This window comes from Cupressus sempervirens, chromosome 4, assembly GCF_028749045.1.
Source record: "Cupressus sempervirens isolate cs-2001-9-10 chromosome 4, ASM2874904v1, whole genome shotgun sequence".
Classification (NCBI taxonomy): Eukaryota; Viridiplantae; Streptophyta; class Pinopsida; order Cupressales; family Cupressaceae; genus Cupressus; species Cupressus sempervirens.
Genome location: NC_143121.1, coordinates 779,253,864 through 779,274,311, shown reverse-complemented (window position 1 = coordinate 779,274,311; position 20,448 = coordinate 779,253,864).

Sequence of the window (20,448 nt, the reverse complement as noted above, 5' to 3'; positions counted from 1 at the left end):
ACAAATTGGAATAAGAACTCAATGAGTGCAAGCATAATTTTTTCTGGGTTATGACAAGATTCTTTAGAGTTGTGAATATCTTTTCAAATCTAATGGAAAGTATAAAGTTGCATAGGTTGCATAGGGATTTAATACCAAGATAATATCTTCGCTAACATAAATAAACTCAAATATGTTAGAAGATATGACCAAGATTTATCGTCATTGATGTCCAATGTGGGTAAGGATATTAGTATTAAAGTATACAACATATCTTAAGGAACAATATATGAACAATGTTGACATTATAGACAAATAACTAAGAGAGGCAAATTATCAATGCAACTATGAATAGAGATACAAGTGGGATTTAAATTAAAGATATAAACGTATTTGTTTTGATTGACTCTCATATAATGGCCATGACAAGGTTTTTATGATTAATGAAAAATAATGATTTGGCTATATGAGGAAGCAATTTTATACGATTTATTTGTTAAGAGTGTTTACTTGTGAGAAATTGCAATTATAGCTACTATCTATTGTCCAAGTCAAGCAACAATTAAGATTGTTTTATATTAATTATGAATAAAGCCCTGAAGCGAGTTGATTGCCCCCTAAATTAATGTTTTTTATTAAGTAAAATTTTAGAGGGGCCCTGAGTCCAAATGTAAAGCAAGGGAAAAGTAGAGAAACCTACAAACCAAACTGAAAGATATACAATACACTCATCAAAGATATATGGGCTAGAGATTAAACATAATATAGACAGAGAAGGGGCTCCCAAACATCTTGCAACTCCCACCTACTCAAACTAGTGGTGAAAAAACAATAAACACTTAATAAACAAACCAACTTGCAAAAAAAATAATAACAGATCTTAAGGTTTCCCCTTAACCCCCTTCATGTGGGAATTAAGAGAAGAATGAGAGGGAAATTTCTTTGAATATTTTCCTTTAATCGTAATCCATCCATCGGCTATCTTCGTTGCCATAGAGTATATCAAGCCCTTTGAGTTGACAAAACCAACACCATTAATGACAGGATCATTAGTAGCAAAACCATCAACACAAGATCTACCCTTCACAAAGCCATTTTGGACATGGTCGACATCATTTATCTTTTCCATAGAACTTGCACCATTTCCATCCACAACAAACCCAACAACACTATGTTGGATTGAACCAACTGCAACAATCCTTTTCTGACCATCAACAAAGGTAGAAGTACCACCAGATGCTCCATTAACATAACCAACCACATGAGGGACCACAACAACAACATTCAACTAAGCAGAACTAGCTTCAAACAAAAGACCAAGAGAAGGGACAACAACACCCTTGTCGATGAGTAACAATAGTAGTATCTGAGGGAACATCCCCAATAAATGCAAGCATTTTGACCACCATATAATGTTGCCTCAAAGCACCGAACCACCATGAGGAGGGTTTCTTAGATTTGATTTTTTGAGCCTCTCACACTTTGCGCAACATGTTCGATATAAAAACATTTTTTGCATCTAAATGGAAGTTCATTATCTAATAATTGTGTCTAAGAACCAATAGGAAGGACTCCATAGATTAATCCTTGTTGGAAGGCCTTTAGAAACATCTAAATCAACAAGAATCTATGGATAGGTAGAATGCATCATATCATAAGATTTTGAATCCACCATTAAAAAATCACCTAAATCCTCACCAACTTCCTCAAGAACAAAGTCATGCCAAAGATGAAGAGTGAGGTTAGGTAGTTGTACTCATATAGGCAATTTGCAAAAACAAATCAATAGTCAGATTGAAGTCCTTATGCCAAGGTTTAACCATCAAAGGGAAGCAATTTTCCCATGTGAAGAAACAATCACATAGAATAGTTGTCATATCCTCAACATTATTGAATTTGAAAATCCCTTTACCAAAGGAAAGATTGGATAGTAAGATATGGATGTCAATGCTTAGAGATCTAAGTGTGGAGCTCCTTGAGAGAGGGTCAAAAGCTCCTGAACGATAAACAATCGCATCAACATCAAGAGCCTTAGTATGTTGCTCAATCTCTGAAACAATATCTTATCCAAGTTGATTGAAATAGGACAACAAGTGGGAAAGGGTTTAGAGGTTGCCAACTTAGTAACAAACCCCAAATGCCCACCATTACACATTGTTTGGGTGCAAGAAGGCCCATTCCTACCCCCCACACCAACAACCTCCTTTCATGCCAAAGCTTTCCTAATGATTGCTTCATTAGCAGTAGGATGGGAAAACGAGGACTCATTTATAGTCCCCCCATAAACTAGGGGAGAAGAAGTGACCCCCATCTCTCTAACCATCACAGAAAGAGCATGGGTTGATAGGCTGATAGCAACAATGTTTGCCAGGACCGTGACACCAATAGAAGCACACAGTCCTTCTGGAAGTAGACCCAATAGCTACATTGGACAAACCAACAATAGTCGAGAGGGCAGAAACCACAAGCAAAGACAATGCATACGAAGATTTGGAAACAACCATCATAGCACAGGGATGCAAGCACACAAGAGATTCTGAAATGGTCATCTGATTATAACAAATCGAAACAAGGTAGTCACCTGAATTAATGTTAACAAGCATTATTTGGCAGCAATCAATATTATAGAAAAGAACAATTATGCATCAATCAACCAAGAGTAGAGAAAATATGAAATCCCCCAAAGCATAGCTTTCAATACATTGATTACAGATATTAATAAATGAAATGATAGAGAATAATGAAGATTAAGTATTACAAGTTTGTTTACTGGTCATGAAGTAACTTAATCATAATATGGTTCAACTTGCAATGGGAAGTTAAAGATATGTAGATTTCAATGACATAAATAGAAACCTTTTATGAATATCATAAGTATATTGGCTAGTTGCACATGTTAGATGCTAGCTAATCATGTTGACAACTATTAAAAGGTGCAAACATTATTGCATTAAAAGGCTTCCATTATTACTAAGGGTAATGACTTTATGAAGTTTCATTGAATAACAATGCAGTGAAAGTGACACTAGTTCTAAGATTTAATAGTGATAAAAATTACCATTCGTGTTCAAGATAATATCTTTGACTATAGTAGACAAGGACATCCCTTAAAGATAAAGTAACAATTTGGTATACAATCTAACAACAAATGGGTAATGTTTAATGTAAGGTAGCGCTTTAAATTGTTAACATAGGCAAGTTCAATCTGTAAAGAATAGTGTTTACGATAATTTCAATTAACATGAATAAGGCATAGTTATTATAAAATAGTAATTAATTTGAATATTGACTCATAAAATTTTTTTACAAAAATAAAAACTAATATGGGTAAACAATAATTATAATGGAGAAGTGCAATTTGTTTCATTTACAAGTTTTGATGATGTAAAGAGATGTCCTTACGAATTCTTTTAGTAAAGGTATATATGTTCAAGGCAAATATGTATGAGTCATTTATGGAAGGACTATGATTATTGATAGAAGGAAGATTGGTGAAAGGGAGAACATCCAAATTTAAAGAAAAATACATATAAAATTGATGTGATAATGTTTATGTGAACTTGAGAAGACTTAAGCAAAGGTAAGGGACATATTTGAGTATAGTCTTTGTGAACGTAACATAATCAAGTTTTTGGAGAAAAGTATTATTGGCATTTTTTGTAGAAGCAACATAGATAGTGGAAATCTGAGTAAAGAGTTGGGACCTATAGCAAGTATGTGCTCACAAATTGAATCAGGTGTTGGTGCCTCTAGTAGGTGGAGCCTACAAAATTTGTAAGAGATTGTATAAGCAAGTAATTCATTGTGATTTTCTTTTGTAAGTGTTTCCACATAAATATCATGTATTATTATATTTTCTTATGTGTGTGATCTATTGTTTTGGTAATTTAATAGCAAGAATGGGATAACAACCTTTGGTTTAATACCCAAAAGTCCATTATATTGCCTCTAATTGAAGACTATCCTATAGGCACCCAAAAATGGATAGACTTGCAAGTTTATATTTCACGCACTAATTATTCTTCTATTAATTAATAACTCTTTGATTATTAATTAATCATCTTTATTCCTCTATAATCAAATATTTGGATCAATTAATCACTCCCTAATTTTAATTGATTAATTAAGGTAATTTAATTATTTAATGTTCAATTAATTGATCATTATCAGTTAATTAAAATTCAATTTCCCATAATTTAAATAATAATAATTTATTAAAATTAACTAATCTATTACTCTTCATTAAATTAAATTCTAAACTTAATTTATTTTTATCTTTATTTCCTTCAATTTCAATTTCAAACAATTTTCATTTAATTTCAACTAATTTCATCTTTCTAAGTTAATTGAATTTTTAATTCAATTAAATCTTCTTATAAAATATGAAAAATCAATTTTATGAGGAATTACAATTTCTAAAAATTAATAAATCCTCATAAACTGAAAAAACATTATTTTTCTTCTGAAAACCCAAAATCAAAAAATATGTCAAAGTTTCCATTTTCAAATTTTGGAAACCTTATCTCTCCAAAATTGAAGATCTCTCATATTTTATCCTCTGTCTTTTTCAATTTAAAATTGGAAAACTTTTCAATTATTTCTCTAGTCTCTTTTATCCTTATCCGTTGATCGTGATTTTCCCAAATTGATCACAACCATTTATGGATTTTCAGAAAATCTATATAAACAACCCTCCTATCTCATAATTTCATGACTCACTTTTTCATCAAACCTCTATTAGTTTGCTATCATTTGAACCATAAATTTTATCATTTCGCCAAGTTCAAAGTCAAGGTGTTGTCTGGTTCACAATTGAGTGCAATCCCTCATGCGAACGAAGAGAGGCAACAAAAGCTTGGAGTATTAGTTAGTTTGCATGCATTCATTTCTACGTTTTATTTCTGATAATATGCTTCTTATTTTGTGGTTTGTAGAATTGAATGAATTTATTAGTTTACCATTTTATATAAATAGGTGCTACTAATCAATTTGTTTGAGTCTTGTGAAATTCCCTATGAAATTTGGTGAACTCAACATGAAAATCAAAAGGCACTTCTTGACCATGAAAAAAGTAAACATAAAGATGTATTTTCTAGTGAAAAACCTTTTTAAGGCACTAGAGGATGGAAAGTTTGTCTTGCTCCCCTTAGAAGAAGAAAAGATAACATTGCTAGTAGAAGACACCATTGAAGTTAGCTTAGGAGATGAACTCAATCCTAAGAGAATCTATTTGGCCAAATCTCTCTCACTTAAGGAAATAGAGAAATTCATTGAATTCATTAAATCGAGGCAAGTTAATTTTGCTTGGCCATCTGTTGATATGCCATGACTTGATCCTAAATTGTCCTGAATTGGTCTTACACAATTTGCCTTTGTTGCCAAATGCAAATCTTGTTAAACAAAAACTAAGGAGAATGCATTCACACATTACATTACTGATGAAGGTTGAATTGAAAAAACTTTTGGATGCGGGTTTCATTAGACCATTCCCTTATATTGATTGGAAATTAAATGTAGTGCCCATCACAAAATAATCAGGCGACATTCATATATGCACTAATTTTAGCGACCTAAATAAATCTTGTCCCAAGGATGATTTCCCATTGCCGCATATAGACATAATAGTAGATATGACATCAAGGCAGCAAATGCTATCTTTAATGGATGGATTCTTAGGTTATAACCAAATAAAGATAGCTCCAAATGACCAAGCCTAGACAGTCTTTACTTGCACTCGGGGCACATATTTCTAGAATGTGATGCCTTTTGGTCTCAAAATTGTAGGTGCAACCTATCAACGAGCCATGACAACAATCTTCCATGACATGATCCACAAGACAATGGAAGACTATATGGATGATATACTTGCAAAATCTAAACTTAGAGATGAACATCTACAAGTATTGGGACCCATTTTTGACAGATAAGAAGAATTCAAGGTTCAATTGAACCCAAAAAATTGTGCATTTTGTGTCGCATCTGGAAAACTCCTAGGGTTCATTGTTTCACATCGAGGAATTGAAGTTGATCTCAAGAAAGTCAAAGCTATATTAGGCATGCCTCCTCCCTCCAATCTAAAACAACTAAGAGGACTTTAGGAAAGATTAGAATAAAGGAGGTTTATTGGTCAACTTGTTAATAAGTGTCATCCATTTCAATAAGGGAGTTAAATTTGTCTAGACAAAGCAATGTGAGAAAGCTTTTCAAAATTTCAGTTAAAATTGCCTTTTGGTCTCAAATTCTCAGTACTAGTTCCACTAACTCATGGAAAAATTATTTTATTGTACATTTCAGCAACAAAGGCAGCACTAGGAGTTCTCTTGGCTCAACATGTTGATCAAGGAAAAGAAAGAGCGATATATTACATCAACAAAACCTTGGTGGGATATGAACTGAACTACTCATCCATTGAAAAGTCATGTCTTGTAGTTGTTTTTTCCTCTCAAAAGTTAAAACATTTATTGTTGAGTTATAATACCAAGCTCATTGCAAATATAGATCCATTGAAGTACTTATTGAGCAAAGAAACATTAACTGGAAGACTTGCAAAATGGGTCATGAGTTTAAGTGAGATCGATATTGAATATGTGGATGATAAAGCAATAAAGGGACAACTTGTTGCAAACCAACTAGTAGAAGATCCTTTACTAGATCATCAACCCATTGTGTTTGACTTTCCTAATGAGTTAGTTTTTAACATTGGGGCATCAAGTACCAATTTGGCAACTACATTTTGATGGACCATATACGAAACAGGGTGCAAGAGAAGGAATTATTTTCATAAATCCTCAAGGGGACACAATTCTTAAGTCTTTTCTGTAGACACCTAAATTTGATTACACTATTTTAGTAATCCTATTTAGTTATCTAAAAAGGCATTATTAATTAAATTTCTATTTAATTAATCCTTTGTCATCCCCTAGTTGATTAATTTAATCAATCATCTATAGTCCTAATTGATAAATCAAATAATCTATTATTTATCAATTAAATCCTATTCTTCTATCTAATTCCAAAAATCCTCATTTATTAAATAAATCTATTTGATAAATGAAATCCTCAAATTCAAAAACCCCTAACCTATCTCTAATCCTCCATTTAGCCTAATCCACCCCATCCACCCATACTAACCAAGCTTATCCACTAACTCACCCACCCTCATTAATGCCATCCACTTGCACATCTCTAACATCCCTAATCTAATCCTAAACCCAAGCCTAATCCACCCCCTAATGTTGTCACATTCCTTAAACAAGTTTAAGACTTTCCTAATCCAAACCAAAGTCTCCCCTCAAAAAACCCAACCACTAAGTCATGAGTGCTCTTACAAAACATAAAAGACTCTTACAAGCCCACTCATGACTCTTACACCCATCTTCCACACTCTTCCCTCTTCCACACTCATTCCTCTTACACCTCTCTTACATACTCAACCCCACTCATCATGCCTTTAACCAACCCTTTACCCTACCCTCTCACACTCATCCTCCTTGTGACAAGTGTCACCTTCCCATTGGTGCTAAACAAGCACAATCCATGTGCTCTCCTTTGAGTGCATCCTAGCCCTCCTTAAGCCTTCATCCATCCTTGCATCTAAGCCCTCCATCCCTTTACCCCTTAGCCTATAAATTGAATCCCATCCCAAGCCATTTCATCAACAATCTTTGAGCTAAAGTTACCATGCTATTTTGAGAACCAAAGCCATCAATCTTACCCTTATAATGCCAAATTGAGAGCTCACAAAGCTACCAATTTTCCATTACCCATCTCCATTGAAGCAGCTTTTGAGCATCTTGAGCATACATCCACAGCAAAAGGACACATCTACAGAATCAAGAAAGCATGGAGTGTTTTCTCTTGTGAGGTTTGCACTTCTTGTTTGCTTTCTTTGTCTAAGCATATATGTGAATTTAGTTTTTGGTTTGTGAATGTTTACTTTATTTGTTAATGTTCTTTGCATACTAATTCTTGTTCTACATTTTCAACTAAATTTTCCATCCACCAAAAATATAGTCGAATATGAAGCTCCAGTCATATGACTAAAAATGGCTATACAATGGAGAATAAAGAATTTGAAAGTTTATGATGATTTATAGTTGGTCATTAGTCAAGTCAATAATTACTACATGTCAAAGGATGAAAAATTGATCCCATATAGAGAATTTTTGGCATGAATGTGTGCTTCCTTTCACTACATTATTTTTGAACAAGTCCCAAGGGTTCAAAATAAAGTCACAGATGTGATGGTTGTCATGGCATCCTTGATTGACATGCTAGGTAATGAAACTAGATTCAATTTTTTGTTAGAATAGCTCATGATCCCAACACATGAGGAATCTATAACAAAATCAATATGCATCCTTCTTGGTCCAGAGTCTTCTTGGTACAAAGACATTTATGCTTACCTCCAATAAAATTACCTTCCTCTTGACTTACCTAGAAACCAAAGAAGTCCTTAATCTGAGAAGCCTCTAGGTATATCCTTATCGCGAGTACTATGTATAGAAAAGGTATAGAAGGTATGGTCCTTTGATGTCTTACTTCCACATAATCCAAGAAAGCCTTGTACAAGGTACATGAAGGTTTTGTGGGGCCCACTCAGGTGGTAATAACTTAGCAAAGAAAATCCTAAGGGTAGGATATCACTGGCCAACTCTATAGATAGATGTACATGAGTATGTACAAAGATGTCAACAATGTCAAAGACATGGAGATCTCATCCATGCCCAGCTCAAGAGCTTCAACCCCTTACTGCCCCTTGGCCTTTTTCAAGGTGGGGATCCCCATTCCAAAACAAAGATACAATAGATTTTTGTGAGAAGTTTAAAATTACCCAAAATTTCTCATAATTCTAGTACCCTCAAAGAAATAGCCAAGTAGAGGAGATAAACAAAAAAATCTTGAAATTTTTAAAGAAAGTTGTCGATGAAATTGGTCAAAATTGGCATTTGCAACTTAGTCCTGCACTGTGGGCATATAGAACTAGTATAAGGACTTCTACAAGAGCTACACCCTTTTCTCTTGTATAAGGAATAGAAGAAGTTCTACCTTTTGAAGTTGAGCTTCCCTCACTTGGGATTTCATTGAAGAACTTTGTTTTAGATGAAGATTATAGGGTAGATTATCATAATTGGAGTTTCTAATGAGAAGCGTCAAAATGCACTAAACCACTTGCAAGGCTATTAGAATCACCTTCATAGAAGTTACAACAAGAGAGTTAGACCAAGGACATTTGAGGTAGGTTACTTGTTTCTAAAACAAAATAACAGAAATCTTGTAGATCGAGAGAAACTTGGAAAATTTGAAGCCAATTGGTTAGGACCTTATGTCAGTATTGGATCAATATGAAGTAGAGCCTTTCAATTGGCTACCCAAGAGGGAGACCAACTCCCTGGCTACATCACCAACATGTACCTAAAGAATTTATAAACCTAATATCCCAAGGTTAAGTGTACATATCTTTAAAGATCCTAAAAAATACAAAAAATAAACAAAAGTTACCTTGGTGAAAACCTAGAAAATAGGTGCTTTAGCAACAAAATAAAGATTAAAAAATAAAAAATAAAGAGAAACAAGATCACCCTTTGGTGAAAACCTGGTAAATAGACACTATTGGGTAGGTACTTGGGTGAATTCCTGGAAAATAGGCGCCAACTATTGGAGTCCTACTCCACCATCAATAAACATAAATTCTCAAATTTGTACTCACTAGCAACTGTTATTGTACATATCCAAAACCAATTAGCATAATTTTCTTGAGCCTTCACGATTATCCATGACTTTAATTGGTTCACCAAACTAGGGGTTGTCTTCGTTCATGTGTTGAAAAAAAATAAAAAAATATTTGAAAAAATGTCATAAAAAAATTTAAAAATATTCGATAAAAATGTCCTAGAAAAACTCAATAACATTAGAAAAAATGTCCTGAAAAAGAAAATTTAAAAACATTCAAAAAAATGTCTTGAATTTTTTTCTAAAACATCATATACAATCCTGAAACCAAAAAAATCCAAAAAAACAAATAAATCAAAATGTATCAAAATCTTTACAATAAAACATCTTTGTTACAACAACCATAAAGTGAAAACAAGTATCAAATCAAATCACACATTGAATGATTCCAATTGATTATCAGTAAGGTTATTGACAAAGTCCTTTATGTCAATCCATTATTGACTTATCTTTCATTATTATGTTCCTATGCTCCTCCAGGATACCACTGATTGGTGAGAGAGGCTATGATGGTTCATCATGTTATTATCTTTATTTGTTGTTTGTAGAGTGTTTTATAAAATTTTGGGGGAATGATGATGTAGGGTGAATGTAAAAAGAATTTTCACACATATGGCAACCACACACACCCATGATCTAAGCTAACCCTAGAATGATATTGAACCATTCCCTTTATGTCTTTTCTTGTTAATCAAAGATAATAGTGATATCTAGATGGTCAATATTTGGGTGCACTTATATCTCTTTTTTTTTTCAATAAAGCACGATGATGAAAAATATCTAGCACTGACTCAATTTATCATTCATGTTGATAGCACACATTTAATTCATCTAAATCATATCTCCTACTTCATTAGTCTAGCTCATCCATGCTTCTTATTAACATTTCTTCTATCAATCAAATCAATCAATCCATCAATTTATCAACAAAATTCAAATATTGCTATCAATCAGTCAACCAATCAATTAGCATGTGTCTTATATTGGGTGTATCTTTCTTGAAACTTGACATTGTCACTTGTCTTATATAGGGTTTATCTTCCTTGAAACCAGACACTATCACTACTTTTATACATGATGAGTCCTTGAAATCAAACCAGATTATTACCAACAATCTCTATCAATTAAACAATCATCATCATCTAACTAAGTCTTCACTTCTTACTAATTATTCTTCTCTTTCATCATTTCTCATCTTCTATCAAGAGATCATCCATGCCTTTTTTGTACAAACAATCTCTCAAGGGGGCATGTTGTCCATTTGTTATTACAAGGACAAGTTTGGGCAGTACCTAATTTGAAATTCTTTGATACAATGCTCATAAACACATTATATCAAAGAGAGGCAAATGTAGAGACCCAAAAATGGACAGACTAGTGAGTTTATATTTTACGCACTAATTATTCTTCTATTAATTAATAATTCTTTAATTATTAATTAATCATCTTTATTTCTCTATAATCAAATATTTCCATCATTTAATCATTTCTTAACTTTAAATAAATATTTAAGTTTATTTAATTATTTAACTTTTAGTTTATTGATAATTATCAGTTATTTAAAATTCAATTTCCCATCATTTAAATAATATTTATTGATTATTCAAATGAACTAATTTATCCCTCTTCATTAAATTAAATTAAATTTCATCTTTATTTCTTTCAAGTTTAATTTTGATCAGTTTCCATTTAATTTCAACTAATTTCATTTTTCTAATTTAATTGAATTTTTAATTCAATTAAATCTTCTTATAAAATCTAAAAAAATAATTTTACAAGGAATTACAATTTTTGGAAATTAGAAAATCCTCACAAACTGAAAAATCATTTTATCTAAAAAACCCAAAATCAAAACATATGTTAAAGTTTCCATTTTCAATTTTTGGAAACTTTATCTCTCCAAATTTGAAGATACCTCAAATTTAATTTATTAGAAATAGGAAATACTTAGAGGGGTTGAATCATTATTTCACAAACTTTTTCCCAAAACTAGATATATTTACTAACTTTATAACTTGTATAAGAAAGTAAACTAACTATGTTGACCAATAAACATAATCATTAAACAATATAACTCATAACACCAAATTTTCTTAACTAGGGAAACCTTGGCCAAGGGAAAACCTCGGTGGGGATGGTACCCACAAGATGATCCACTAATCAAAAATATTTGATTAAAGATATTGACCCTTTTAGGAGTCTGTTACATATGTATAGTGTCTTGACCCTTGCTAGAGGACTTAGGTCTTGTTAGAAGCCTCAACCTTGTTAGGAGTTGTCATTTACAATTTACAAATGTATGTAAGATGAGCCCACTACTCAAACATGCAATTTACAATGAAGTTTTTTAATACAAAAGATAGATACAAAAACCTTTGCTCTATTGTTGATATCTTCAATTATGATATTGCCTTTGTGGCCCTTCACAAAACTTTATCACAATTAGCATTGCTTCGATCATAGATCAGAATTTGCATCACATACATATCATACTCACTTCATCAGAAGTACGCTTAACTTTGCATTTACAATTTTATTTTATACCTTGTTATATCATAATTATCTACTATGTTGGCCTTCATACCTCTACATGCTTGCCAAAATATAAAATCAACTCTTGCTAGCTTCGAGTTGACATCTAGGAAATCATCCCTAATTAGTTAAGTAAATATTTTGGTATACAAAATAATTCATTAACCTGAAATACTCATTTCCTTATCTTGTTACATTCTTCCTGCACAATACTGCAGCTAGTGAAATCATTATAACTCTGTTAGTATTGGTTGTATTGTCATGTGCTCTTGTACACATCATCATCATAGTCTCTACTATCCACACCTAACTCTACACGTGTCAATATTTCTTCTATGAACTACGCTGATAAAAACTCTAATTATTCTATCAAATGAATTTTTTAACACTTAGACAAATTTCTAAGTATGTAACCCAATTTTCATCCTTATGATATGTTCACTTCATATGAATTATATGTTACCATAAATGACAATATCATACAGACCAATCTATCCAAATTTCCAACAATCTCCCCTTTAGCATTGATGGCAACATATGGGAAAATTGTCTAAGTACCAAAATAAAACTTCAAAAAATTTACAAAAACTTGTGGCCTTTACAAAAAATTTAAAACTGTGGATCATCATATATAGCATCTATCCTTAACTCCCTCTTAGATTATAATTATTCATTCTATTACAATCTTCTATATATAATTTTCCTTATATCTCTCCCCCTTTGATATCAATGACAAAGGTGTCAAAACTTATATACATGTCAAAATCAGTTTACCTTGTTCTTCACACTGAGTTTACTATCTTAGAGATACAATCTATAAAATTTGACTTCAAGCTCTCAAACTCTTTCTTCCATGTGTCCTTGACTTCCTCAAATATACCGATCAAGATGCATAGTCCATAGGATGCTACCTCTACTACATTAAGGTCTGAAAAGATAAACTTTTTGTATGATGTCTTCACTATGAGACATTCATCCAATTTCCTTTGCACATTGTTGACCTTCAATGTCAGGTGTTCTCTCAATAATGAGAATCTCTTTATGATTATTTTCTTTAGCTCAATAAACTTTATATCATTATGTATATGTGCAATTGTTGCCTCTAAGTCTTCAATCTCAGTGACTGGGTGTTGACGCTTATTGATCAGGTTTTGTAACTCATTATCCTTCCCATTTAGCTCTTCATTCATATCTTTGACATAGTTGTATGATATGGTACATTGTCCATACCATGTCTTTCCTTCCATCAGGCATCTTCTTAGTTTCTTGATATAGGTATCAATTGTTATGAAATTATTTTTGACATTTGTACACACTGTGTCAAACATTTGTGTATCATGCTTTGTCTGTGCCTATGTTAATGCTACTTTTGATAATTGGGTGAACTCATTATCAAAAAAATTCACCAATTTCTTTTCTCGTAGTTGGGGATCTACCTCTATTACCTTAATTGTTATGGTAGTCTACAACTTTTCTAAAATTTCCTCTAATAATCTTGCAAGATTCTTTATTTTCTTGTTCCTTTCAAGAAGTTTTCTCAAAGATGATATTAGTCCTATGTGATCATCATCATCATCACTGGATAAATTCTCCAATTCATATTCCAATGGAGATTTGGACTTCTCAGGAGATTGTAATAGAACATCTACCTCATGCTGAAATATGACTTTGTCAACTTCAGTTTACGTATGCTTTAGCTGGGCTAATCTTCTTTTCTTTCTTTTTCTCCTTTGTTTCCTCCTCTTCTTCCTTCTCCTTTGTCTTTTCTTTTTCTTTCCTCTTCTCTTCTTCTGCTTTCATTTTCTCCTCTTCTTATTTCCTCTTCTCCTCTATTTGTTTATCCTTCTCCTTTTCTTCTTCTTTCCTTCTCTCTTTCTCTTCTTTCTTTTTCTTTTCTTCTTCTTCTATTTTTCTTCTTTCTTCTAACCTTTTTTCCTTCTCTATTCTTCTTCTAGTTCATCTTATTCATAATCAACAATCTAAGTCCTTCTCTTAGTGCATTAAAATTTTTTCCTCTTCTTTCTAGGTCCACTGGCCATTTTCCTGGTCCTCTTGCATGTAGGAGATTCTATTGGCTCCTTTTTTACCTCAATTAACCTCGTTGACTTTCTGGCACTCAAAGGGGTAACTATTTGTACTTTGACAATACTGGTATCTTCTTCATCTTTTTTCCTTTGAACTAGTGGTACAAAAGGTGGTTTCTCGCGTGATACTATAGTGTATGGTGCACTAGCTAATGGTCCAGCTATTGTCACTCCATGTGTTGATCCAGTATCAATTGCAAAAGGTATAGCAACTAATATATTGGACTATCCACTTTCTCTCATTTCTAGAGAAATTCCCATAGCTTCCTTGTATTCTTCTCAGTTCATGCATGACTCCTTCTGAATGTTTTTTTATCTTCTTGTCCACTCTTTTCTTTATTTCCAAGTATTGTGAAGCTGAGAATCTATATCCCTGGCCTTTTCCTCATATGTGCCCCATCTCGGATAGTCCTTGTCTTTCTTTGATTATAGGATTATCTTCACATATGCTTCTATCAACTCCTTTGACATTTCATACCCCATAGGTTCAATGAACTTAACCCTTGGTTCTACTACTTCCATACATGTTACATCATTTTCAACCATAAAACATATGTCATCTTTGTATTTTTCTACTAGAGATGGAGGGATTCAATATCTGTGTTTCATATCTACTTCAAAAATGCTCATCATTATAGTAATAGCTTATGTCATTATGTCTTCTAAATGTTTCCTATAGTAGTGTGTAATCAAGTTCATAGTGCATTTCTTTGTATTCCACTCATAATTTGGCATTCAAGGGAATCTTCTTATTACTTAGGAAAAAAATGTGTTATCAAAGACTCAAACCTAAATACGACACTCTTTGTTCTCTTGATTCTATCAATGTAGTCTAGTAATTGTTGCTTTGGGATCTCACTCATATTCACTTTTTATTTCTTCACATTCATTAGATAAGTTGTATAAATAAATATAGTAGGTACTAACTTTAACCTAGATCTACAATTCATCTTGTATCCAACTATCTTGCTTATCAATCTGACATCAATATCCAGTTTCATGTTTATGTCATCTAACTTGGTTTTCGAAGTACTTTCAACTAGTTTCTTCACATTATTCTTATTCACAAGATTGCTACCTTCATCACTTAGTCTGGTAATTTTATGTATCATGTCATTGTCTATCATAATTGGTATGTCACCAACACAAAACATATCTTCATGAATCCTACTCAAAATAATTCTGTCCACTTGTGGTTGTCAAACTCCATGTAAAACACATTCTTGATGATGTTTAGATCATTTAGGTGTTAAAATACTTGCTTAAGTGATAATTGTTACAAACTAAATATAGGTCTCTATGGATGTCATCATTACCTATACTCTCATATTTGCAGTGAATGTATACCCTAATGTCTTCTATGTGTAAAACATTGTAGGGTACTTGTGAAAATTATCCTCGAGGGTCATCTTGCAATGAAACATAGGGGCACTTCTTTAATCTATACCTAGGCCTTTCACTGACATCACATACTATTGGGGTTATCATTCGTTCAAATTAAAATTCCACCTTATGACTTCACAAGTGATAAATACCTCAATTTTGTCAAACTAGGGCTTGTTGGTTTTGTCACTCAAATCACTTCAATTTATTCTTCAATTTTTCTCCAAAGATCTTGTTTAACTCTTGCACAATAAAATGATACTCAATAACTTGATTTTAACATTTAAATCACATCAAATTCACTTCTACATTAATTGTGCAAGTACGCAATCACCATAAAGTTGTTTATGTTTCACACACTTACATGTGAGTGTTAGAGTAATTATTTGTTTGCACTTATTAATTAAGTCACTTTGGTTTAATTAATTAAGTTGCCTATTACTCTTGTTTTCTTAAGCTATCTTGTAGGTGCATATAATTAATATTTTATTAATTATATTGTGCAACCCTAGCTTTTTTAGGCTTTAGGTTACCCTTTTTGAGTTTTGATCTCCTTTATAAGGATTGATCTCTTTGTATTTTTCATTAATGAAGATCCGTTGAATAATATTTTTTTCTTCTGAGTTTTTTCAAATCAAACCCTTTCCTCTTCTTCTCTTTTTCTTCTCCGTGACAGGTTTTCTGCATGCAAGTTTTCTTGGGCTTTGTGGATTTGTTGTGCACTTTTGCTCAAATCCTACATGGTATCAGAGCCAGATCTGTTGTAGCTTGTTTGATGTTTCAAGAAAAAGGGAGAACAAGGGTTTGGTAGATCAGATCTGGTGTTTTTTTGAGCTTTTTCTGAGAAAAAAAGGGCTTCACTAATTTTTAGAGTAGTTTGAGGCCAAACAGACCTCACGGATGGATTCAGAAGACGTCAAAACCCCCATTTTGATATAAAATTTTTCCGATTTGGACAACGTTGATCTGGAAGGCAAAAAAAAAATTTGTCGTACAGGGCCATACGGCCTCTGCACACAATCCAAGATGCAATAAATAAATAAATAAATAAATAATTACTTTAACACCCCCCCTTAAGCGAAGCTCAGGAGGTAAGCTAACCTAGCACATCTATGAAAGTAGAATTGGGTCCCAGCAACAAGGCCTGATCAGGTACCCAATCATAACAAAATCTCTATAAAGAGGAGAAATAGAGAAAACCACATGGGAAAAACCCTACTCCAAAAAGAGATAGCAAAGAATGTTCCAGAAGAAGGAACAAAGAGATCAGAAGAGAATCATTGAAGCATGAAGAACCGTAAAACTCTATCAAAATGTTGATCTGTAGAACCTCCATGGAAATAGAAGGCATGAACCATCAACCAAAGAAGCATAGAACAACAATATAACCTCCCCTTAAGGCAGGTGAGGTGACAGGTAGCTGAAAAGATGGGCCAAAAATCTCCTACAACACAGGAGCCGAACACATCGAGAGTGAGGTACAAACACCAATAAAGGCACGTGTCATCGACACTACATGAAAAAAAGAGAAAGAGGGCCTATAAGTTGCAAACAACTATCCTCCCCCATGGCACTTTATAAAATAGTGTGAGTACAACGAATCACAATGATGAAAAGGATCCCGAAACGCAAGAGTGGCACTTTATCTCAGTGCGTTGCAAAAAGATGCTTATAATGAATATAAAAAATGATCAAAAAAAACATAAGGCCCAAAACGAAGTAATTAAAGCAACAAAATCGATCTCCGGACTTGAAACAAACAAGATATCCACCAGAATGCTAAAATGCAAAAGACTGAATAGGATGTGCCTGGAACAGAATTTGGAACAACTAGCATCACTAGAAAGAGCACAGAAAGAGCTTTTAAGCGATATAAAGAAGTCCAAAATCAGAGAACGGAAGCTCAAGATACGCCTCCCAGAGTGCAAAATAGAACATCCAACTTTGACTACCAAAATAGGCAACCAAACTGCATCAAAACCCAAAAACACCTATACCAGCATCTCTGTCTTGGAACCAGCTTTTCGATGCATTTTTTGGATCGAAAAAATACGTCTGTATGCTCAAGTTACGAAGAAAAAACCTCCAGGGCCTCCAGATGCAAGAAAAAATTATTTTTTTTAATAAAAAAATAATAATAAAAACAAAAACCTCCACCACCCCCGCACCGCCGGCGAAGCGATGGCCGAGGTGGCCGAAGGGCTGATGCCGTCGCGGGGCAGAGCCACTGCGGTGGAGCCGCGGCGGACACCGCCGACGGGCCACCAGAGGCCGTTGTGGTCGGCGGGACCGCCAGCGGTTTCTCGCAAGCGGTTACTGCCAATCGCAAGAGATTGCGATGACCGCCAATGGTTTTCTTAAACCGCGGTGGGTTTTTTACCGCCTTTTTATATATTTTTTTTCAATTTTTCCAGATCAAACCCTTGCCTCTTCTTGTCTTTTTCTTCTTCATGACAAGTTTTCTGCATGCAGGTTTTCTTGGGCTTCATGGATTTGTTGTGCACTTTTGCTCAAATCCTACAGTGAGCTCCAAATCTTATGTGCTCTTAGCCATATCTTCTTCTCATCATACTCTACCTCATACTAACTGCACAAGTCTCCAAAATTATCCTAAGCTTTTAACTAATTTTCTGATCCTAAATATCTAATGTTTTCCTTGTAAAAGTCGCTCAATCAAATAATGATTGGTTACCAACTATCACTAATTTCAATCTATTATCTAGTGCTTCACTTGACTAACTTTCCAACACAACATACAAACTTGTTGGTTCCTTATCTTTAACAAATGATTCATCAATGTTTCCTACAATATCTTTTATGTTTTCTCTTTCATTATTACTATTATTCTCATTCCTTTGGTTGTTGTTCATGTTCCTTCTTGGGTTAGGGTTTTCATGTCATTCCTCATGTTCATTCTACAAAATCTTGTTGTGTGTCCCATGTTGTTAGAAATCTAAGAAACTATAATAGTGTTTCCATATTTGGGTCCTGACTGACCAATTTGTGATCTGTAATCTCTGGCAATATGTCCAAAGTTGTTGCACTTAAAACACATAATGTCATTCCTTATAAAATTAGTTCCTCTAATAAGGATAGTACAACTAAACATTCTACCATTATTATTACTATTATCATATTTAGGCTTTCTACAATTAATTGCTCTATGACCAAAACCATGACAATTATAACAATAACCAGAGATAGGTTTAAATGACTTACTTATACAGTCTCTTTTCATATGACCAAATTTATTACATGCATAACATCTACCTTCGAATTCATTCCTTACTTCTTTAGGTGATTCATCTTGCTCGGGCTAATTAACTTGCTCAACTTACTTAGGTACTTCTTCAAATTGATGTGCCTCAATCTTGTTTTGATTATCTTCTTTATGTTCAGATTGGTGGATCACAAGATCTAGTTCTTTTCTAGCTTTAGACTTCTTGACTAACTTTACTCCAAGTTATACAAGACCCGTCTTATCATAAGAGGGTCTTTGTATAAAGATCTTCTCATCAATATTTTCAGTATTGGAATATAACTTCTCAAGTTGTAGCTTAGAATAAGTTAATTCTCCTTGCACAATAATATTGTACTTTTCAAGTTTTGCATACTGCAACTTTGTAGACTCAAGCTTAGATGTTACTTTGGTAAGATTGGATCTCAAATCTCTATTTTCAGCTTTCAAATCTGACTCAACTTTATTATCATCATCCTTCAAGCTCAACTTTAGATTAGTAATCCTTAGTTCATGCTTCAAAATCTCATTTTCTTTCTTCAAGTTTGAAAATTCATCACTTTCCTTGATTTGGTCTTTAGACTCTTTCTTGGACTTAAGATAATCTACTTTGTCTTTTAGATTCCCAATTTATTCTTTAGCATCTTCATATATGTCCTTCAGAGTATCTCTTTTAGCAGTAAGAATATCAATCTTCTAAAGAGCTTCTTATAGGTTCTTTTGTAACTGTTCCATATCCATAGGGATCTTACTCAAGTTGTTAGACCTTTTCGGAGTAACTATGCTACGATACCAATTGTTAGAAATAGGAAATACTAAGAGGGGGGGGGGGGAGGGTGGTGGCAGGGTGAATCAATATTTTACAAACTTTTGCCCAAAATTGGATATCTTTAATAACTTTATAACTTGTATAAGAAAGTAAACTAACTATGTCGAACAATACTAGGGTAACCCTAGCCAAGGGAAAACTTTAGTGGGGATGGTATTGACGAGATGATCAACTAATAAAAAGTATTTGGTTAAAGATATTGACCTTGTTAGGAGTCTATTACTTTTGTATAGTGTCTTGGCCCTTGTTAGAGGACTTAGGCCTTATTAGTAGCCTCAACCCTATTAGGAGTTTTCATATACAATTTACAAATTTATGCAAGATGAGCCCACTACCCAACCATGCAATGTACAATGAAGTTCTTCAATACAAAATATAGATACAAAAACATTTTCCCTAGTATTGATATTTTCAATATTTGATATTTCCTTTGTTGCTCTTCACAAAACTTTATCACAATTCATGCTATTCTTATCATACATCAAAATTCATATCACATACATATCATAGTCACTTCATAAGAAGAACACTTAACTTTTCATTTACAATTTTCTTTTATACCTTGTTATATCATAATTATCTTCTATGTCAGCTTTCATACCTCTACACACTTGGCAAAATATAAAATCAACTCTTGCTAGCTTAGGGTTAACATCTAGCACCTAGATTTT